Below are 24,844 nucleotides of genomic sequence, written 5' to 3'. Positions count from 1 at the left end.
AAAATCCTTTATAACTAGACTTTTTAATATATATATTAAGACGGTTAGATTATTAAAAGGTACTACTGTATGTATAATCTGAGCAAACTCTCATTGGGCTGGTTCCAAGCCCCCTATTTGCCTGGGCCAGCTGGAATGAAAACTGGAAGCTTAGATGCCTCCACTTCTGGGGATTACATGCTTCACTACCTCTCATCTCTCATGACCCGGCTGCAATAATCATCACCAGACCGAAAGCACCCAGTCTGCCTGACTTCCATGGGGCAAATGTGTTGTTTTTTTTTCTTGTGGGGGCATATGCGTTTTATTTTTTGCCTGTGTGGTCCAATGTGTTTTATTTTTGGCTGTGGGGGCTAAAGATTTTTTTTATTTCCTGTGGGGGACAATGTGTTTTATTCTCTTCCCTGTGGTGTCTAAAGATGCATAAAGCATGTTTGCAGGGTCTGTAGTCACTGAAAGCATTTCTGTCCCCGCATATTCAGAAGCACGGAATTTTTTTTCCAACACATAAAGTGATTTTAAACTAAGTTTTTTTTTGTTAAACATTTTTCCATCTTCAAATGTATCTTTATTTGAATCATTCATAGCAAAATCTTTACATAATTTTAATTGAAATGACTACTTACTACAATCAGTGACCAAGAATCACCAAGCAAAATATAAAACATTCCTGTCTGTATTTTAATGTACTGAATAATATATTGTAGGTTGGATAGCTATTTTACTTTGGCAAAATATGGATTTCTATTACTATTATTTCTTTTTTATTTAAAGAAAAAACATATCTACATACTGTAGTCTATACTGCAATAAATTAATTTAGCTGACTTCAAATGTATTTCTGTTTTTAATAACTCCCAACACAGAGCCGAACATAATTATAATGTAAATCAGTAAATCCTCTATATTGACTTTCATTGTAGAGGAAAAGAAGTTATATTCACAGCGACTTAAGAAGATTTGGTACTTTTCAACACATTTTATTTGAATGCTTATGCTGGAAATATGCAGAATTTCTTTAATGATACATTCACCAGCACATTAACAGAGAAATTGCTGCCCATTCTCATTATTTAGAGCATCCAAAAGCTTCAATGGTGCACATTCATTTCATCCAAATGACTCCTTGGCAGTGGCAAGATTGCAGACTTGGATACCAAAGGCTTTTGTTGAACTGCATGTCACTCCACTGAACTGTATACTTATGAGGTTTATATCGTACCTTTCATGCACAGAATAAAGTTGATTTAGTGCATAATTATGAGCCCTATCCTACAAAAGACATTTATTATAAGCTTTAGAAACCCATTAAAGTATTTATTTTTTAAATGATCAGATTTGGTTCAGACTTCTTAGGTGCCCAAGGTACTGTAAGGCACCAGCCTACCAGTATTTATTTTTTAAATGATCAGATTTGGTTCAGACTTCTTAGGTGCCCAAGGTACTGTAAGGCACCAGCCTACCACCTCTGCTCCCCCTAAAATACACTTCCTAGATCCTCGCATACATACAGATGTGTCCTTTTATACCCTTTTCCCATTGCAGCTTTAACACGGTATATTGCCGTTTTTTTACCGTTTTAAAATGGGAACAGCTGCAGTGTGAAAGCTCCATTGTCAATTTACCGGTTACAGAATACTGGTACTTTGAAATGTGTTAAAAGCAGGATCCTACACGTTTCTGAGACGTTTTTCCTGCAGTCTGAACAGCTCAGAAACGGTATTTGCTACAAATGATAGCCACACAAGGGTGATAGGTTATCTCCCTGCATGATCCCCGCCCACAAGCAGGAAATAAACATTTAAAATGACATTGTATGGCTTTCTATGGGTGAAACGGGTTGAATTTGAAAGGTACAAAAAACGGTATTGAAACGGCAATATACCGTTTACAACATGCAATATGAAAGGGTTTTAACTGGCTTTTTACCCGTTTTAAGACATGTTTTTAAAAATGGGTTGAAAGCAGGTTTGCAATGTGAAAGCAGTATTAGTTACATCTTTGCAGCGCGCTACACCATGCTGCAGAAGGCTGCAGCATGTATACCTTTGAAAAAGGGGCTGCAGCATGTATACCTTTGAAAAATGCCATGAACTCTCCATTTAAAGGCATAAATGTGGCAGCATTAAATAACATAGAATTTGACGGCAGATAAGAACCATTTGGCCCATCTAGTCTGCCCCTTATTTAACCTTCAGGTAATCTCAACCCTTTTTAATCCTTATTTCTTTGTAAGGATATTCATATACCTATCCCAAGCATGTTTAAATTGTTCTACTGTCTTAGCCTCTACCACCTCTGATGGGAGGCTATTCCACTTATCCACTACCTTTCTGTTAAGTAATTCTTTCTAACATTTCCCCTGAACCCACCTCCCTCCAGTTTCAGTGCATGTCCTCGTGTTCTATTACTTCTTTTCCTTTGAAGAAAATTCATGCAGCATACTGCAGGGTGTGCTGCACAGCGCACTGCAAAGATATAAGAGGACACATCTGTACGTGCACTTGAGTTTTGAAAATAAATTTCTATGAATTTTGCTTTTTATATTTAGTGGGCTAATAGGGGGGTTTCTGTTCAATGCTAACAGAGTCGGCATGACCAGAGTGCAAGTGGTCTGTTTATTAGTTTAGACTGATGCCTTTCCACTGCTGTAAAAACTTTTTGCAATGATAACACAGTTGCAACTCACTGGTAACAGCTCCCTCCAAAAAATTTAAAAAACAATCACAGTCTCTCCCAGATCTAATATGGATTGGAACTGTAGTAGGGCCTGTACATGGCGGGATTTCAGGGCATTTTTGAAGAAATCTCACTAGATTGCTTAGAAAATGCCCCTATATCGCTCCATGTGTAGAGGCCATAGCAATAGCGATGCACGGCTCTGTGCGTTGCTCTCTCCCGGTGATGAATATCTAGCATGCTGGATAAATCTAGTGAGATCACCGGTCAGGGCCAGTGTTCTCACTGAAGAATGGTATAAAAAAGGAGAAAAAAGCAGCATTACTGAATCGCTTCTAGCAGCTTTATAAAGGCTGCTACTTATATCAACGAAACGCGTTGGTGCGACATTGACCAGAACTTGAAATCCACTTGCTGATTTATCTGACCATCACATCCCACCACTTTGGAAGTCCTTTGCTTAACCTTATCTGGACAATTAACCACATCATTGTTGAGGTTTCCTGGATCTGGTACAATATCACCCATTGCATCAGTATCATCACCTCCAGCGGCACCAAAGTCTCATTATTGCCATTAGAACTCCTCCACATGGGACTATCGCTTTGATTCAGTGCAGTTTACTAACATACCCTTCGGGTAGATTTTCTGTTGCACATGGTTTAAATTTCTCTGATATATGTTCTTTTATATGTGTTATTAAATGTACCATCTTAATTGATTCACTTGATAGATTATTTCAGTAGCGCTGCTTTTTTCTCCTTTTTCTCCGATTTTCAAAAGGGAGCTGACTGCTCCTTATAAGAGCTGCACATGACGGTCGCTCATAATTAACTATTGTTAATCCCCCTTTTATCTCACTGGAGAATTTTATCTCACTGGAGAACACTGGCCCTGACAGATCACTCAGCACTGTGTACTGAGTGATCTTCATTGCACAGATCGCTCATCAGTGTTGTCCCGTGTGTAGGGTCCTTAGGGCAGATGTATTAAGCCTGGTGAAGTGATAAAGTGGTGATAAAGTATAATGTGACAATGCTGCAGCCAATCAGCCCCTACCTGTCATTTTTCTGTACTGCGGGCCAAATGTATTAAGCTTTAACAAGAGATAAAGTGAAGGGTAATAAAGAGTGTTAAAGGGCCAGTCAATGCTGATAGCTGTCATTTGGCAAACACACCCACTAACATGGCAGTTAGGAGCTGATTGGATGGTATTTTATACTGTATCTCTTTATCACCCTCCACTTTATCTCTTGTTAAGACTTAATATATCTACCCCATAGTCTGTAATTTGACATTTAGGAGCAGATTGGCTGGTGTGTTATCACCTTTCACTTTATCACCACTTTATCACTTCACCAGGCTTAGTCCAAGGATTCATGTGGGCTTTATAGTGCAAAGGGAAGCAGAACATCCTGTGCTTATTAGCACCACCAATTGGAAAAGAAGAGTCTGATTCTGAGTAGGGTTGTGCACCGGTCAATTTTAGTGTTTTGTGAAACGTGTTTTGGATCTGTATCTATGGCATTGTTTTGTATCTGGATCTGTTCCAAAACACCACCCTTCAGTGTTTGGTGTTTCGCGTTTTGGATCTGTATTTATTTATTTTTTAATCGTTAAAATTGCAGAATTTGTTTTTTTTTGTTTTTTATTTTGCTCCTACGCTATTATTAACCTCAATAACATTAATTTTCACTAATTTCCAGTCTATCCTTAATACTGTACCTTGCGTCTCATAATGTTGTTTTTAGTCCAAAAGGTTGCAACAAGGTAGCTGGATGACTATGCTAAGCAACACAAGTGGGCGGGACAAACACGTGACCCATCTAGGAGTGGCACTGCAGTGGCACACAGAATGTCAGTTTGAAAAACTAGGCCCCAAAGAGCACATAATGCCAAAAAAAGAGGTGCAAGATGGAATTGTCTCGCCCACCCCTATGTTGTGTAAATAGGACATGCACACTGTCTTTAACAAACCAATCATTTCAGCAACAGGGTCTGCCACATGACTGGGGCTGAAATGATTGGTTTGTTTTGGCCCCCACAAAAAAAAGCAATGCATCTCTCCCTGTACAAACCAGCTCTACAAAAGCAAGATGTCCTCATCCTCTGATTCCTAACCCCCTTCAATGTGTACTTCCTCATCCTCAAAGATTATCAATTTGTGCTTGCTGGACTCCACAATCACAGGTCCACCTGTAGTCTCTGAAGGCAATTACTGGTCTTCATTGAAGAATTGATAATTCATTATGATGAACATCATCTTCTCCACATTTTGCAGAAGCAACCTCCAATGCCGGTTCCCGGCTGCACTAAAAACTCTTTCATAGTACACACTGGAGGGGAGACAACTCAGGTAAAATAGAGTTTACTAAAATAGTTTGTACAGAGGTCTCCAAACTGCCTTTTTTTCCTGCCAGTACAGGTAAGGACTGTCTGACATGTCTACTTGGATGCTGTCACCAAAGTAATCCTCCACCATTTTTATAAGGGTGACAGCATAATATGCAGTGACAGTAGACATGTCAGCAATCGTTGGCAGGTCCTTTAGTCCAGGCCAGATGTCCAAACTCGCTCCTGCCTGCCCTGCATCACCACCAGCGGGTTGGGTACATAATTTGACCTGGTTCCTCGCTGCCACAGGTGTGGTAGAAAATGAGGGAGGAGCTGTTGCCATGTCACGGTCCATTCCAGATGACAATCTCCTGACCAGCAGGTCTTTGCACCGCTGTTGACTTGTGTGTTCCCGGAAACAGAGACACAACATACGATTTACACCGAGGATCGAGCACGGTGGCCAGAATGTATTCCTCTGAATTTAATAGACTGACCACCCTCATATCCTGGCAAAATGTATGAAGGGCTTCATTCACAAGAGCTACATGCTTTGTGGAATCGCCCCCACACCCACTCCGCTATACAGGCACAGCCGCACCCACTCTGTCATCTGGCCACCACACCCGCTTTGTTGTTCAGCTGCCACACCCAGCCTCTCACCCCCTCGCAGTCTCTGTTCCTCCTTTCTGATGCTGTGTACAACATGCTCTTCCTAAGAAGTGATTTCATGACATCACGTCAAGCAAACAGTAGAGTAGTGCACAGAGGAGGCATGCAGCAGTGCCACGTGTGCGCAAGCCACATTTCATTAAGAAAAGAGCCACAGGTTGGCTACCACTGTTCTAGAGCATGCTAGCTAAATAGAGCATGATTGGTTTCTAAGAGCAACATATTCACTTCTAACATGACGACTTTAGTAAATATACCCCATAGATTAAGTGGCCATGATTAATTATTACTGTAGACTTATTTTCATGTGGAGCTGTGTTTTGTCGATTTTTTTTCTTTTGCTTTCTTCAGACTTACTCTGTACACCAAGCATCTGGCCCAATGTAATCAATCAATGCCTGCCTTCCCCCACTCTGCCCTTGGAGGTACACAGTCAATAGTCCATCTGACATCAGGGTATGCGTTGCTATGTTGTAGCATAAACCTCCATGTAATAATAATAATATTAATAATAATTTTATTTATATAGCGCTCTTTCTTCCAATAGGACTCAAGGCGCTTAACAGATAGAATGAATGTAATACAGTACAGGAACAATGAAGTACAGAAAAGCTTTTCATAAACAATACTTAAGGGACTGAAGGAAAAGTTTGAGTAAATAGGAAAGTCTTGAGTCTGTTTTTGAAGCATTCTAGAGTGAGGGTCTCTCAAACTGTGTGGGGAAGTGAGTTCCATAAAGTCGGAGCTGAATGGCTAAAAGCCTGACCCCCAGATGAATTACGGGAGATCCTAGGTACTGCTAAAAGTCCTTCATCTACAGACCGCAGTAATCGGGTGGGACAGTATCAGGGGCGGATTGGACCACCGGGAAACCGGGCCATTTCCCGGTGGGCCGGCCCCTAATAGTCACTAAAAGGCCGCTCACCCCATTGGCGGGGCCGCAGACCGCCATCTCTGCGGTTAACGGGCGGCCGTGGCCGCAGCACTGTGCCCCAAACAAATATGGCTGCGGGCAGCCTCGGCTATTACAGAAATAAAAATGGCCGCGGGAGTGCTGGTGCGCATGTGCGACCGCACGCAGCTGCTCCCGCGGTTCTGTGTGTGGCAAGCACTCACTGTGAGGATGGTTGCGCAGGGAGGCTCTCTCCCTGCTGTACATCCCCGGCCGCTTCTGTCCTCAGACTCTGTAGCTGCCGGCTGCCAGTACACTGTCACACTACATTAGAGGCAGCAGCGCCGGCAGCACAGAGCTCTCTCCCTGGCTTCCAACCCACTTTCATGTGTCATCAGTCATGACAGCAGGGACTGGAAAGGGGGCGGAGCAAAACGGAGTTGAGGGGCGGGGCTACACGAGTGGAAGGGGGCGGAGCTACACGGGAGCACACATCTAATGAAAGGAAGAAGTAGATGAAGTGCCAGCCAGCTTGATTTTAAGGTAACTAAAGTGTGAGAGAGAGGTTCATACTGTGAGGCATATGTATAATGGACATCACGGTGTGGGGCATATGTATAATGGACATCACGGTGTGGGCATATGTATAATGGGCATCAGGGTGTGCGGCATATGTATAATGGGCATCACGGCGTGTGGCATATGTATAATGGAGCATCACGGTGTGGCATATGTATAATGGGCATCACAGTGTGCGGCATATGTATAATGGGCATCACGGCGTGTGGCATATGTATAATGGAGTATCACGGTGTGTGGCATATGTATAATGGATATCACGGTGTGAGGCATATGTATAATGGATATCACGGTGTGAGGCATATGTATAATGGGCATCACGTGTGTGTGGCATATGTATAATGGGCATCTCTGTGTGGGCATCACGGTGTGCGGCACAAGTATAATGGGCATCACGGTGTGCGGCATATGTATAATGGCATCAGGGTGTGCGGCATATGTATAATGGGCATCACGGTGTGCGACATGTATAATGGGCATCACGGTGTGCGACATATGTATAATGGCATCAGGGTGTGCGGCATATGTATAATGGGCATCACGGTGTGCGACATATGTATAATGGCATCAGGGTGTGCGGCATATGTATAATGGACATCACGGTGTGGGGCATATGTATAATGGACATCACGGTGTGGGCATATGTATAATGGGCATCAGGGTGTGCGGCATATGTATAATGGGCATCACGGCGTGTGGCATATGTATAATGGAGCATCACGGTGTGGCATATGTATAATGGGCATCACAGTGTGCGGCATATGTATAATGGGCATCACGGCGTGTGGCATATGTATAATGGCCATCATGGTGTGTGGCATATGTATAATGGAGTATCACGGTGTGTGGCATATGTATAATGGACATCTCTGTGTGGGGCATATGTATAATGGACATCACGGTGTGGGGCATATGTATAATGGACATCACGGTGTGGGCATATGTATAATGGGCATCAGGGCGTGCGGCATATGTATAATGGGCATCACGGCGTGTGGCATATGTATAATGGAGCATCACGGTGTGGCATATGTATAATGGGCATCACAGTGTGCGGCATATGTATAATGGGCATCACGTCGTGTGGCATATGTATAATGGAGTATCACGGTGTGTGGCATATGTATAATGGACATCACGGTGTGAGGCATATGTATAATGGGCATCACGTGTGTGTGGCATATGTATAATGGGCATCACGGTGTGCGGCACAAGTATAATGGGCATCACGGTGTGCGGCATATGTATAATGGCATCAGGGTGTGCGGCATATGTATAATGGGCATCATGGTGTGCGACATATGTATAATGGCATCAGGGTGTGCGGCATATGTATAATGGGCATCACGGTGTGCGACATATGTATAATGGCATCAGGGTGTGCGGCATATGTATAATGGCATCAGGGTGTGCGGCATATCTATAATGGCATCAGGGTGTGCGGCATATGTATAATGGCATCAGGGTGTGCGGCATATGTATAATGGCATCAGGGTGTGCGGCATATGTATAATGGAGCATCACGGTGTGCGACATATGTATAATGGAGTATCACGGTGTGCGGCATATGTATAATGGTGCATCACGGTGTGCGACATATGTATAATGGACATCACGGTGTGCGACATATGTATAATGGGCATCACGGTGTGTGGCATATGTATAATGGGCATCACGGTGTGTGGCATATGTATAATGGGCATCAAGGTGTGGGGCATATGTATAATGGCATCACGGTGTGTGGCATATGTATAATGGGCATCACGGTGTGTGACATATGTATAATGGAGCATCACGGTGTGTGGCATATGTATAATGGCATCATGGTGTGTGGCATATGTATAATGGGCATCACGGTGTGTGGCATATGTATAATGGAGCATCACGGTGTGTGGCATATGTATAATGGGCATCACGGTGTGCGGCATATGTATAATGGGCATCACGGTGTGTGACATATGTATAATGGAGCATCACGGTGTGGGGCATATGTATAATGGAGCATCACGGTGTGCGGCATATGTATAATGGGCATCACGGTGTGCGGCATATGTATAATGGGCATCACGGTGTGTGACATATGTATAATGGCATCACGGTGTGTGGCATATGTATAATGGAGCATCACGGTGTGCGGCATATGTATAATGGAGTATCACGGTGTGTGGCATATGTATAATGGGCATCACGGTGTGCGGCACAAGTATAATGGGCATCACGGTGTGCAGCATATGTATAATGGCATCAGGGTGTGCGGCATATGTATAATGGGCATCACGGTGTGAGGCATATGTGTAATGGGCATCACGGTGTGTGGCATATGTATAATGGGCATCACGGTGTGTGGCATATGTATAATGGGCATCACGGTGTGAGGCATATGTATAATGGCATCACGGTGTGTGGCATATGTATAATGGGCATCACGGTGTGCGGCATATGTATAATGGCATCAGGGTGTGCGGCATATGTATAATGGGCATCACGGTGTGAGGCATATGTATAATGGGCATCACGGTGTGAGGCATATGTATAATGGGCATCACGGTGTGCGGCATATGTATAATGGGCATCACGGTGTGCGGCATATGTATAATGGGCATCACGGTGTGCGGCATATGTATAATGGCATCAGGGTGTGCGGCATATGTATAATGGCATCAGGGTGTGCGGCATATCTATAATGGGCATCAGGGTGTGCGGCATATGTATAATGGGCATCACGGTGTGCAGCATATGTATAATGGCATCAGGATGTGTGGCATATGTATAATGGGCATCACGGTGTATGGCATATCTATAATGGGCATCACTGTCTCCTCCACCACTTTGTGACTCCCCTCCCTGCATCCCCTGCCACTCTGCATCCCCCCTCCTACCCTGCATCCTGTGCCACCATGCCCCCTCACCCCCCCCCCCCCCATCTCTATCTCCCCAGCCCCACAGGCTGTAGAATAAACGCTGTACGCATGCGCCTATTCTGCAGCCTGAGGGGCTGGGGACATAGCCAGCAGCTAAGAGAGCCACTAGCCATGCCCTCACAGCGGCAAAAATTGGGCGTGGCCTTGTTGGAATAGGCCACACCCCCATATTGATAGGCCACACCCCCTAAAAATTCGGGCGCGCCTCCGGCGCGCAACAACACTCCACCCCCCCCCCTCTTAGGGCTGCTTCAAGATTTTTCCCGGGCTGGTTTTAATTCCCAATCCGCCCCTGGACAGTATGGAATCAGAAGCTGCTTCAGGTACCTTGGGCCTTGGTCATGTAGGGCTTTGAAACTCAGTGGATTGATCTTGAAAATGATTCACCATTTTATTGGCAGCCAGTGAAGGGAGTAGAGGATGGGAGTAATGTGGCTAGAATGGGGCTGGTTAGTTTACAGCCTGGCAGCTGTGTTTTGTACCAGTTGTAATCGATGCAGTTCTTTTGCTGGGAGACCAAGGTAGACCAATATAGACATGTTTCTTTGACCATGTCTGGCCCCACACTTCAAAAAGTGGGACAACATAGGACACTACAGATAAGGCTCTAATTTGGATGCTATGCATTGCTCCTAGGCCACCGCTGCATCAGTTAATCCAATATTAGTAGATATTGTGGGGTATTCATTTAAGTCATTTGTTTTTTCGACTAGCCAAATTTTTTTGCTGTTTTTTAGGTTGAATTTAGATTTGACCTAGTCAACGAAAGTACAGATTTTTCAACTAGTCGAAAAATTTGTCACAGTTGAAAAATACGTGGATCTGCGAATCTATGTGTATCTTTTGCACATATCAGCATGCCACCCCTTGGAGCTGAAATGTGTCTCCCCAGTACCTAATCGAGTCTGAATGAAGCAACAACTGAATTTTGCTATGTCTGGTTGCCCTCTAGTGGTGGCCACGGAGAAAAACAATTGAATTACCCCCGCTGACTGGTTAGAAATGTACAACAGCAACATTTACTGAGATACAAAATGATTGTTTAGCGATATTTAGTAAAAGAACATCAATGATATAGATTTTCCATATATACATCATAATTGTGATGTTATTGACTTAGAATTTAATTATTAACCTGACATATTTGACTTACTGTAGCTAAAGAGTGAACCTCATAGTGGCAAATAATTTTTATCCTTGAAATTTGTATCATTTTAATTTGTTTTTAATTGACTCTTCCTGCTCTGTGATTATTGTTTGAAAGCATCCTTGAGATTGGAGATGCTGCAGATTATACAAGTTTATTTATGAATTTTGGAGAGCTTGTGTATGAATGCAATATTTCAGAGTTCTCATCCCCAAGCATTTTCTTATCCAATAAACAATTTTGAATCTGTTATGATCTTCCGGAAAGTGGTAGAAGACGCATGTTCTCTATATAGAAATGAAACATCTTCTCTGCATTAGTCTGCAGGGCTCTTCATTTTGGCACTAAATATTGTGTAACCATAGAAACTCATTTTATGACATATAGTAATTTTCTCTGCCGACAAAAAAGGAAGTACAGTGCATTTGAATCATATCTCTCCTTAGATTTTAATAGATTGAAATGTTCCTCTTTGTTTCTAATGGTTTCTGCACATTAGGTCTAACTGAAATGACAAAGCACAAAATAATAGGGTCTGGAAAATGACATACAGTATAATACACTAAGAATTTAAGGATTTAATAAAATATTGGAAAATACCTATTTCATTCTGAGCTTTAAAAAAAGACTAACGATCACTTACTCTATACCATTCCTCTTATGTATTGGAAACAAGGATCTAGGTAACTAGATTTTATAGACGTGCAGGATAAATGGATGGAAAACCAGCCTGGGAAATTTTTGGAAGCATCCCTTCTGGAGACTGGGGGCTGTAGAAGGGGGAGGGCTCTGTTAAAGGGGCAGACTCCCTCCTCATAGGGTGTGATTCTGAATTGGACACAGTTGCAGCTGTCTTTGTGTTTTTTCCTGTATTTAGGTCTATGACTTTATGCTAATTATACTACAGTGCAATTGCCTGGTGTCATGGGCAGATTGGGATGCCTGGTACAAATTCCCAAGTTGCCCCTTGATACATCCACATCAACAGCATGCCACCCTCTACATCCTAACACACTCACAACACCAGTCTTTCTCCCTCTCCCAGCCACAGGCAGCCTCGCAGGCACGTCAGCCCACCAGGAATCTTCCCTGTATTGGTACAGAGGTCTTCTCAGTTGGTGATAGCAGATTGAACACTGTTAAGTCTCAAAACATTAGCGAAATGTTAAATTTGTAATATGGTCACATCAGAAATTCTTATAATGGTATGTGGGTTAGACCTCAACACCTATTGTGGAGGTCGGCGTTACACAGTGTAGACAAAATGTAGCAGCGGCAGCCTATGTCGATTATAGAGGAAATGAAGACATTTGAAAGCAAGTAGAAAAACCCCAGTTATATTTGCTCAGGTTGTAGTGACCCTCTAATAAGACAATGGGTAAAAATAGTTGTCTACTGGACTATAGGAAATGAGAGAGAGGTAAAGTTATAACATCTGCTTTCTTCTCATTGGGAATAGGGTGCCCTGTTGACACTAGGTCAGTGCAGGGTCTAGCCGAATCCTTTGGTGAGGAGATGAGAGTGTTATTAGAAAAAAAAAAGTGCGAGAAGTAAGAAATTGGTGAGAAGCAAAGGAGGGCGACTTAAGTTTAACGGGTTAGTATGCTGCTGTTCCCCATTTGCCCATGAATTGGTGGAGAGTGAGCGGTACTCACAGAGAAACTGCGTTGATTTTAGAATGAAGCATCTGCATTCTCTTTTATAAGGTTAATGGTGCCCTGTTGATAAATTTAATCAGAGCAGGGTCCTGCCAAAATCTCTTTATTGCAGAGATGAGAGTACTCCTAAAAAGAAAAAGGTGTTGGTGTCTAGAATGTAAGTATCAGAGATACGGCTTATATCTGTCTGGTCAATATGCTGCTGTTCCCACTTGCAAATATTTGTTTTGGTGGGGAATGAGCGATATGACCAAGTGGACAGCGTATATGAGTAGTGTATAGTGGCAGTGGCCAGAAATGAAAGGAAGTGTGTTATATCCGGTAGTAATTATTCTGATTCAGTATAAGTTTTTGCTGTGTAGATACTATCATATACGCTGTCCACTTGGTCATATCTCTCATTCCTGTTCCTAATTATGTGTCAGTCCACTGCACCGCCCCCCAGTTCAGCCAACAAGGCTGCTGTTTCCCAGGGTAAGAGCAGCCATGAATTCGGCAGCTATGCATACTGTTTTCTATAAAGGGGGGATTTCAGTTACATTTGATGCTCTTTCTTGTCCAGCTGTGACCATACAGGCCACCTACAATATGACAGTGCACTTTATAGAATGTATTGAATGTATTGTGCCATTCTGGAACAGGAGAGTACTGATGAACTGAACTCACCCCTAAAAGTTCAATATCTGCTATGGATGCCTACAGCAACCTTGCAAATGTGTGTGGCTCATTAATTCAGTGTTATCATGCCTGCAATACTATCCCTGAATTCTGCAATCTATTTCAATAACCCTAAGTTAACCATGTAAATAAATCTTTTTCCCTGAAATCTATACAATTACTTATGTCTGTGATATATAGATTTTTTTCTCTCGTTCCCCCATTAACACACACACATGCTCTTGCTCATTTAGAAACAGGTAATTTGTGTCATAGCATTTGATGTATCAAATGGGGCAGCACAAACAGTGTAATAGTTAACATTACTGCCTCACAGCACTGAGGTCATGGGTTAAATTCCCACCATGGCCTTAGCTACGTGAAGTTTGTATATTCTCCCTGTGCTTGCGTGGGTTTCCTCTGGGTACTCCGGTTTCCTCCCACAATCCAAAAATATACTGGTAGGCTAATTGACTCCCAACAAAAATTAACCCTAGAATGTCTGTGTGTGCGTGTACATGTGGTAGGGAATATAGATTGTAAGCTCCACTGGGGCAGGGACTGATGTGAGTGTTCAACTAGACTCTGTAAAGCGCTGCGGAATATGTGTGCGCTATATATGAAACTGTTAATACATAATAAATAAAAAATTGTACTACATGCCAATAATTCATATTAGGTATTAATGTAATTACTCTCTATAATTCCTATAACAGTATTCCATGTAATGGGCATCAGACAACACTTTTATAATGTGTAAGACAAGTATCAGTTATTCAAATTGACTGAAAAATGTTAAGATCTCTAAATGACGAGGCTCTGGGGCCAAGTACAGAGAATCTCCAAAGGAAGCCTTTGGTCCCACCAGGTACATTGGGCCTAATTCAGACCTGCTCACAACGCTACGTATATATTCTGCCTAGCAAGCAGGTAAACACCACCATGCAGAACCCACGCCCCCCACAACTTGAATCCTGGCACTACGCTGCGAGCAGATGTGTATGCTTACACATACTGTACGCTCTTATGCGCCCGCACAGAGGAAATATAATGTGATGGTTACTCACCGTTGAGTGATTTTTCCTCTGTTCATTGTGAGAGGTAAGCCTGGACTTACTTTTCAGATGTACACTTTCTGAAATATTCAGTGCGGGCGCTGACATCAAGTGATGTCATACGCCCAAAGCAGTCAGGACCATGCCTGTGTTTGATGGGGTCCACCCAGAGTTTGCATCGCGCACCCACCTTCCTGTCATTAGGCTGAGAGTGCCTCCGCAAAGAGACCAAAGGCGCTTGTAGCTGGGGCCTGCACATGCGCATTGGCGACAATCAGGGCCACCAAGAGAAATCCTGGGCCCCGGTAAAACAATTTCCCTGGGCCCCCATGGACAGAGCTCCCTGTACACTCTGCCGGTGCTGCCTTTCCCAAGCCGGCCTGGGGTCTACGGACCTGTTGTTCCGCTGCTGCTTCCAAGGCGTATACTGGGACAGTGCGTACCAAAAATTTACGCTGTAATGCCTATTACACATGTCACACACCCATTACATATTATACTACATGCCATAATGTCCATTACATGTTATGCCACACACCGTAGTGCCCAGTACACTTTATGCCATACCATACCCTCCAACATGACCCATTCCATTAGGTACAAAATGCTCTGTTACTGGACTTCCCTGCCAGTGGCAGTTACAGAGGTGGAGCTCCAGCACAGTCCAAAATTCAAAGAGGGGGATCACATCAACTGCCAGTGATTCCAGGACAGTGATGTTTGGGGTGGCAGTAGGTGTGGCTCCCCTTTTTGAATATTGGACTGTGTTGCAGCCCCAAATCTGCAACTGCCACTGGTAAGGAAGTCCAGCAACAGAGCATTTTGTACCTAATGGAATGGGTTATGTTGGAGGGTATGCCATACACCGTAATACCTATTACATATTACATTTACCACATGCCCATTACACGTTATTCCATGCACCATAATGCTCATTACATATCAGGCAGCACACTTTAATGCCTTTTACATATAACACCACATATTTTATGCCAAATAAGTTTTGCTTTCCTAAATGCTCATTGCTATGGGTTTCATGCTTGATGCCAGGGGTTAACATGCTCTGCCAGGGGTTAACATGCTTGTTGCCATGGGTTTACATGCTCTGCCCGGAGTTACATGCTCTGCCAGGGGTTAACATTCTCTGCCAGGGGTTAACATGCTTGTTGCCATGGAGTTACAGTACATGCACTGTCAGGGGTTACATGCTGACTTCCAGAGTTGGATCTCAGCCCCAGCAGCATGAAGGGAGGCAACAGACACAGAGCTCCCAGCGACCCACCTTCCACCTTGGAACACAGGGACCTGGACATGGGTGGGGAACCAGGTCTGGGACTGCTGGGATGGAGACATGGCACCGGCACCTACTGCAGCTGGCAAAGGCTGGGATGGGAATGTGAGGAGCGGAGCAGGCCGGATGCTATGGAGTGGGCGGTACTCTCATGGGAGTTGGCCTCTCTCTGTCCCAGCTCCTCCCGGCACCCAGGGACTACATACTACATACCCGAAGTATTCAAGTATCCTGCTGTCATCGAGCCACGGTAAAGTTCTGAGTGATGTGGCGGGCTCTCAACAGGCCCTGAAGCCAGAGAGCAAGCCCACGTTCGTGCTCCCTATGCAGCCCTGGCGACAATGCGCATGAGAAGAACAAAAACATCTGGGACGGGGCCGAATTCGGACCTGTACGAACAGGTCTAAATCGGCCCCAATGTACATTGTATTCTTCATTAGTAAGATTTCTGCAAGATAACATTGTGTTTCTTAACCATGCCCAGTTGTCAACACTGTACATAATGTATGTTTTATCACAGAGATGTCTGCATTACACTGTACAAGAACCAAAAAGAAATGGATAGCTCATACACATGCTTAGATTCAAGAGAGGGAAACAATTATGTAACATTGGCCCTTATTCTGGTTGGTGCGGTCAGAGCCGCACACGGGGCTCCGACCGCACAAACCAAGGGCCGCCCACCAGACGGATCGCCACGGCCGTCCGTACACGGACGGCTGGCGATCCGCATTCAAATGGTGGAGGCTACGCCTCCACCATAGTGGGAGCTGCCCCCTGCATTCGATGGTCGTCGACCATCGAAGGCAGGCCCGCACGCCGCGGCAGCTCCCGCAAGCTAAGACCACACGGACAATCGTCCGTGTGGTAGCTTGTATGGGGGCTGAAAGCTGACATCCGGCGACGTCAGCTTTCCGCCCCCATGTCATGGTAATGAGGGCGTCATGCCCTCATTACCATGCATACGCCCCGCGTTTGCATGGGAACGCCCATGAAACGCGGGGCGTACACATAGGGAAATGAGGGCATGAAGCCTCTCACGCCCCTATACGCCCCCTTTGCGGCGGACGAAAGACGTCTGCGGCGAAGGGGGCTGCACATGCGCAGATTGACCTCTGCGCATGTGCAGAGTCCAAACATCGGCGGTACGGCCGCACGCGGGCCGTACCGACCGAATCAGAATAAGGGCCATTCTCGGATGAAACGGTCTCAAAAACCGATTTAAGATCCAGTAATGATTTTCCTTGGTCCTGCAGTGATACAGAGATTATATACTGTATATATATATATATATATATATATATATATATATATATCTCTTATATATTTGGCTACATCTGTCACTCAAAGTAGGTGTCTGTGTCTATAACGCTCTGTTCCTGGACTTTCCTCTTAATGTGTGATTGCCTTCATCTGTGCTGAACACCTTTCTGAGAAATTAACCTGTTTAAAACAGGTGATGGCAATCATACATTAAGGGGAAGTCTAGAAACAGAGCATTGTGTCCCTCCTGGAGAGGGTCATGTTGGGAGGTATGTGACAGAGAACCAGCCCAGTGAGCCCACAGACAGTGCCAGACACCCACTGCCTTCCCATGTTGCCCAGCACTGCTACTCCACAGCCACCAGGTGAGCGCCCCCCTCCCGCGATTTGCGGCAAAACCTCCCCCCCGCGCGCCCCCCCCCCCCCCCTCCCGCGATTCGCGGCAAAAACACCCGCTCCCCCGCGACCCCCCCTACCGCGGTTCGCAGCAAAAACACCCCCCGCGACCCCCCCTCCCGCGATTCGCTGCAAAAAGAACCCCCCCACGACCCCTCCCGCAATTCGGGGCCGCACCCGCCCTGCGACCCCCCTCCCGCGATTCGCGGCAGCCCCAGGATTAAATGGCACATGCAAAACACTGACATGGCTATGGTCGACAATGAAAAAGGTTGACATGAGTTTTTGAAGATTTATTTTTAATTTTTTTAATTTTTTTCATATTCATTGTCATGTGTCGACATGGACACCAATGAAGTGGCACACTTATGTCAACATTTACATGTGTTGACCTTTCTGTGTTGATTTTTTCTTGTGGCGATTCGCGTCACACCCCCCCGCAACCCCCCCTCCCGCGATTCGCGGCAACCCCCGTGACCCCACACCTCCCGCAATTCGCGGCAACCCCCCACCGGAACCCCTGTGAACCCCGCCCTCCCGCGATTCGCGGCACCCACCCCCGCGACCCCCCCTCCCGCAATTCGCGGCACCCCCCCCCCGTGATTCGCGGCAGCTCCAGAATTAAATTGCACATGGAAAACACTGACATGGCTATGGTCGACAATGAAAAAGGTTGACATGAGTTTTTGAAGTTTTTTTTTTTCATTTTTTGAATATTTTCATATTCATTCTCATGTGTTGACATGGATACCAATGAAGTGCCACACTTATGTCAACATTTACATGTGTTGACCTTTCTGTGTTGATTTTTTCTTGTGGCGATTTGCGTCACACCCCCCCCCACCCCCCCCCCCACAACCCCCACTCCCGCGATTCACGGCACACACACACACACCTCCCCCGCGATTCTCGGCACCCCACCCCGTGACCCCCCCTCCCGTGATTCACGGCACACCTCCGCGACCCCCCCTCCCATGATTCGCCGCAACCCCCGCCCCGTAACCCCCCCTCCCGCGATTCGCGGCACCCACCCCCGCGACCCCCCCTCCCGCAATTCGCGGCACCCCCCCCCGCGATTCGCGGCAGCTCCAGAATTAAATTGCACATGGAAAACACTGACATGGCTATGGTCGACAATGAAAAAGGTTGACATGAGTTTTTGAAGTTTTTTTTTTTTCATTTTTTGAATGTTTTCATATTCATTCTCATGTGTCGACATGGACACCAATGAAGTGCCACACTTTGTCAACATTTACATGTGTTGACCTTTCTGTGTTGATTTTTTCTTGTGGCGATTCGCGTCACACCCCCCGGAACCCCCACTCCCGCGATTCACGGCACACACACCCCCCCGCGATTCTCGGCACCCCACCCCGTGACCCCCCCTCCCATGATTCGCTGCAACCCCCGCCCCGTAACCCCCCTCCCGCGATTCGCGGCACCCACCCCCGCGACCCCCCCTCCCGCAATTCGCGGCACCCCCCCCGCGATTCGCGGCAGCTCCAGAATTAAATTGCACATGGAAAACACTGACATGGCTATGGTCGACAATGAAAAAGGTTGACATGAGTTTTTGAAGTTTTTTTTTTTTCATTTTTTGAATGTTTTCATATTCATTCTCATGTGTCGACATGGACACCAATGAAGTGCCACACTTTGTCAACATTTACATGTGTTGACCTTTCTGTGTTGATTTTTTCTTGTGGCGATTCGCGTCACACCCCCCGGAACCCCCACTCCCGCGATTCACGGCACACACACACCCCCGCGATTCTCGGCACCCCACCCCGTGACCCCCCCTCCCGTGATTCACGGCACACCCCCCGCAACCCCCCCTACCATGATTCGCCGCAACCCCCGCCCCCGTAACCCCCCTCCCGCGATTCTCTGCAATCCCTCCCCTCCCGCGATTCGCAGCATCCACCCCCCCACAACCCCCCCTCCTGCAATTCGCGGCACCCCCCGCGACCCCCCCTCCTGCAATTCGCGGCACCCTCCGCGACCCCCCCTCCCACGATTCGCGGACACCTAAGTTGCAATACAGGGCATCTTTCATACAATTCTAACCATATTTCTCATATACAAACGTTCACAAATTAAGGGGGCACAGCCCCTTACGACGGTGTGAAGAGCGCCCGTAGGGCGCGATGAATCACCTAGTATATATATATATATACAAAGTCCAAAGAATCGGCACTCACCCTTTCTGGTAATATTTTGTCCCGGGTGCCTTCCTAGGTATGCGTTGAGATAGACAGGAGTAGTTGGCGGCACTCACGGGTAATGAAGAAAAACAGGCTTAGCTACTGTAGGTAGCTTAACGTTTCAATTCGTGATTAGAATTTTCGGTACTTGTTTCCTAGCACGGCGCCCAAGATTTCCAATCTATGGCATCTTATGCCATCGCATGCCATAATACCGCACACGATGCATGCGATGCGATACGATTTTTCATTGTATAAGCACCCTAATGGGTGCTTACAATGTTAAATGCACCCCCAATACGATTTTAAATTGTATAAGCACCCTAATGGGTGCTTACAATGTTAAATGCACCCCCACGCCACTCCCACTATCAACGCGAACCCGAAGCGCGGCGAGCGCAGCGGTACGCGTCCTTTTCTTAGCCCCACTATCCACGTCGGCGTGGAGTTGATTTTAGACAGTGTGGCGAGTGCAGCGAGCCACCGAGCCACCGAGCCTGAAGCGAGGGGACGCGTATTACTTTACATGTATTCCGCGTCCCCTCGCGGGACTCGCTGCGCTCACCACGCTTTGGGCTTGGTGGCTCGCTGCGTTCGCCACACTGTCTAAAATCATCTCCACGCCAACGTTGGGAGGGTGGGGGTATGAAAAGGTCGGAGGTCGCGTACTGCCGCCACACGCGTGGGGGGGGCATTTAACATTGTAAGGACCCATCAGGGTGGTTGTACAATAATAAATCATATACCATTGCATTGTATGCCATAGTCTGGCATACGATGCCATACAATTTTGTATTGTACAACATCGCGTTGCATCGCATCACATCGCATACCATATTTAGTCTTATGGTATACGATGTGATGGGCGCCGTGCTAGGAAACAAGTACCGAATTTTCATCAGAAGCAAGTGTAACATAAGAAATACAGGGTATAAATACCTTATCCAGGGAAGTGCACAGCTATCCGCTCTGAACTCCTGCTTCCGCTGGCATCCACGTGCACAGTCCGGCGCCCCTTGATGACATCACCGGCATCTGCCGGTTGCTAGGAGATGGGTACCGGCATCCCACGTCATCAGATCACATGCTCCCGCATCTGCATTACTGTCTTATGTTACACGCTTCTGATTAAAATTCTAATCACAAATTGAAACGTTAAGCTACCTAGCTGAGTCTGTTTTTCTTGGTGAGCTACTTTAAAATAAGTACATCGTACAACATTCAATGTAGACCATTTTTTTTTTTTAAACAATTAATTTAAACATTTAAACCAGACTGTTTGAATTGCAAAAAAATTTTTTTACTGCAAAATGCTAAGAATACTGAATTAATATGGTTACTTATGAAAACAAAGAGAAGCTTAAAAAAAACTGGTACAACTGAATGACAACAGAAATATATGCAATAATGTAATGAATCACCTACAGTACTATACACTATTTAGAGTTATACTCAGTGGCGGCTAATACCTTTTTGGGGGAGGGGGGCTGCCTCTGGCCCCAGCGGGGGTAGCGTGATTCAGGCACCCCCCTCCCCCTGTCGCTGCCTCCTCTACCCCCGTCCCCGGCGCCTGTGCTTTGATGATAGGCGCCGGGACTGGCGCATGCGCAGTACAAACTGCTGTATTGCGCATGCGCCCAGCTTCTATGGGCTGCTTGGGCAACAGCCCATAGAAGCAATCTTGGTCCCGGCGCCTGTACGAAATAAGTTACAGGTACCGCCATTTTTGCACGGCAGCCCGCACAATAACGTCCCGGAGGGAGGGAACACCTCTCAACGGGACTGCCTTTGTGACTGGCAGGTCAGACTTCCAATTAGTGCTGTATCTTCTCCCAGCTCCCTCCTCCAGGAAGCATTGGTGCAGCTTCCATAGGGACATAAAGATGTAGCCATGCTCATCTATCCTATTGACCAGCCATCCTGGCTTTGTTGTCGTGCCATGAGAAATGTCCTATTATGGGGTACTAAGGTGTACTCCAGCAAAAGCATGCAAAAGCATGTAATGACACTGCTTCACAGCTGGGTGGCGACTGCTTCAATAATGTAAACTACAGTCCAGTGCCACAGATGGATATGTGAAGCACCATTGCCATGTACTGTCTGCCTTTGCATCTACTTTACCTGTGTAGAATATGCAGAGCTTACTATAACTCCATAAGGGTGGGCTCCCTTAGGCTTGATAGTCTCGGCCCAACACCATGTTTTACAGTAATTGTGCTACATAGACTCATTCAGCCCCAGGGACTCAGTGGGGAATTGTCTGCCTAGCTTAGATCCGTAAATGGGCTAACCTCAGCATACATTTCCCCACTAAGTCCCTGTTGTTTTATATTTGTACATTAAAATGTAATATTTTTACTCTTTGCTACCTATTTATTTGTGGGTACGAAAAATGTGCCCCTTTGTGTGCCTCAGTGATCCCTCAAGTACCTGTAAATTCTGGAGAGGTTACAACCTTACAGATGTAGCGCCGCTCATTCAGTGCTGGGGCTTGCCAGACCACCCCCACTGGCGAGCGGATGCTATATTTGGGACGCGCGATCGTCCCACACACACGTGCGTCCCAGTTTCCTGTCGGTGGGGGACGCAAACTCTGCTTCAGGGATATGGGCAGGGGTTAGGGGGGGAGCGGGGAGGTGGGGGACCGCGTTGGGGACCAGCAGCGAGGCAGCAGGGACCCGGGGGAAGCTCTGTTGTAAGGGGTTGCACACGCGTCGCGTGCATGCGCGTCCCCTTCCGGCGGCTGGCGGGGGCTGGCGGCTGGCGAATCTACCGCCAGCCCCTGCCTGAATGACAGGTACTTCATCTGTATGGCTAGATTAAGGGTCACTTGGACCTGGAGCTGAAAATGTTCAAGGGCCTGTGGCCAGTACTGTGTGGGTGTGACCAATTCTGAGTGGGTGTGACCCGTGCTGAGTGGGTGTGTACATGCCCTACACTATCAGCTACATTGTTTCCCTAAGTACATAAAATAAAAAATGCATATTGGTTGTTAGATTAATCATGAATCTTGTCCTTTCACATGCAATGTATCGCATGCGACCCTTTTCCCCGACACCGGGAGGATGGACATCAGCAGGTCCGACTTCCAAATCTGATCCAATGTGCATGGTATTGTGCATATTATACACATGTGATTTGTGCCCTTTTCACCAGATGTACAGTATCATTCACATACAAAATTATACACATCTTTAAAGAGGGTTAAGCAAAATTACTCTTAGCAGTCATCATTACCTCAGTGAGCACATAGAGCACCTGGCTTGGTCAGAGTTCACGGTGATATAGTGTGTACAGATGCATACTGTCATGACCACCATTGCAGCTACCCTTGCTCCCTGTGCTGTCTCCGACCTGCAGTGTCCCGACGCTATGCTCTCTGCCCTGGCGCTCACCTCCGCTTCTGATGCCGGCGCTGACCTGCTGCACTCTGTCACTCTGTCACCCACCATGGTTCAGGTTCCCTCGCCGGGTGGCAGTTCTGGTGCGCAGTGTCTTGGCGTTCTGGCTCCGGGTAGCGTGAGGCGCGATCCGCCATGATGGTGTCCGCGTCCTTCTAGGCCTCAGGCTGGGAAGCGCCGGCTGCAGCGCCTCCGCATAGTATTCCTCGCTGGCTGGTTGCCACAATGGACGGCGGCCATCTTGTTGGTTTCCAGAACCTATACTTCGCAGCTCCAGCCTCGATGTCAACCCTGCGGCCAATCACAGTGCAGTTTAGCACATAAATACTGACTAGCCGGACCAGACCAGCAGTCAGTACAATGTTGTCCACCAGATAGCATCTCCGTGCATCCCTGGCAATACTTGTTTCCTAGCACGGCCACACCGATATGTATCTTGTTAGTCTTGACCATCGCGTCGCATCGGTCTCTTTTTTGTAAGGTTACGATGATCCCGACCCTTAAGATACTCCCGATGTAGTTTTTTACTCCCGATGTATTTTTTGGCGTCGGTCTTCACATCGTCATCTTGTTTATTGCGTCGGGTTCCTTTTAAGTATGTACGCGCGACCGACGCAATACTACCGATGTACTTCTTTCCTCCCGATCTTTGCCGTCAATCGCGTCGGTCGCGTCGCATGTTTAAGCAAAACCCCCCGATGCTCATGATGCACAAGATGTTAATCTGGCCCATTGGTCCTACGATTTTCCCGCTTTTCAGGCCCTTTTTTAATAGGCCCAATTAATCCTTGTAGTCCAACCCCCTATAAAATCTCCCTAGTACCATATGTTTTAATGTGTTATAATGTGTGTTTCTATGTCAATATTAAATCTGCCCTCTGTAATCTGCTCAGTTACAGCATCAATGTCAATATTTATTGTGATAATCCGGCCCCTTACTTTGACATCCCCTTCTGTTTTATTTTTCCCTACTCTCTTTGTGGGTTTGTCTCGGTAGGAGTGAGACGTGTATTCAGTTGCTGGTGATTTTTTGGCTGATTGATCCTTTGCTGGTGATATCTCCCTGATTGATCCTGTGCTTTGAATACTATTTGCTGCTGATCCTGAGCCTTGTGCTGCGGATTGCTGCTGATCTTGTGGATTATTGCTGATCCTGATTATTCTGCAATTGATTTCTGCTGATCCTGACCCTGTGCCGTGCTGATCCTTAGTCCTGTGCTGTGGATTGGTGTGCTGTGGAGTGCTCTGTGGTTGATTCCGTGACCTCTGAGATGGCTGAGGTGAATATGTTCTCACTGCCTACAAGTGAGGAGGAGGCAGTGGCGTTTCTGCAGCGCCATCATCTGCTGCCAGCAGAGGCTACGTGCGCCAATGGTCATCCGATGCGGCTGAATCTGAAGGAGACCATGTGGCGCTGTAATGTGAGGGACTGCCGCTTGAAGAGGAGTCTGAGAGCAGGACTGTTCTTCCCTGGCTGCCGTTTGCCATTCCTGACACTGGCCCGCTTTATATTTTCCTGGGTACAGGAATTTACCAGTGTGGAGTACTGCGAGAAGAATCTGTCCCTCTCCAAGAAGACGGCTGTCCTCTACAATAAGTACATGAGGGAGGCCTGCCTGCTCGACCTCATGGCGCAGCCGCAGTGCCGGATTGGAGGTCCCGGCAAGATCGTTGAGGTGGATGAGACCTTGTTCG

This window comes from Crinia signifera, chromosome 3, assembly GCF_055691185.1.
Source record: "Crinia signifera chromosome 3, ASM5569118v1, whole genome shotgun sequence".
Classification (NCBI taxonomy): Eukaryota; Metazoa; Chordata; class Amphibia; order Anura; family Myobatrachidae; genus Crinia; species Crinia signifera.
The sequence above is the reverse complement of the archived record's forward strand: the minus strand, read 5'-3'. Positions refer to the sequence as shown.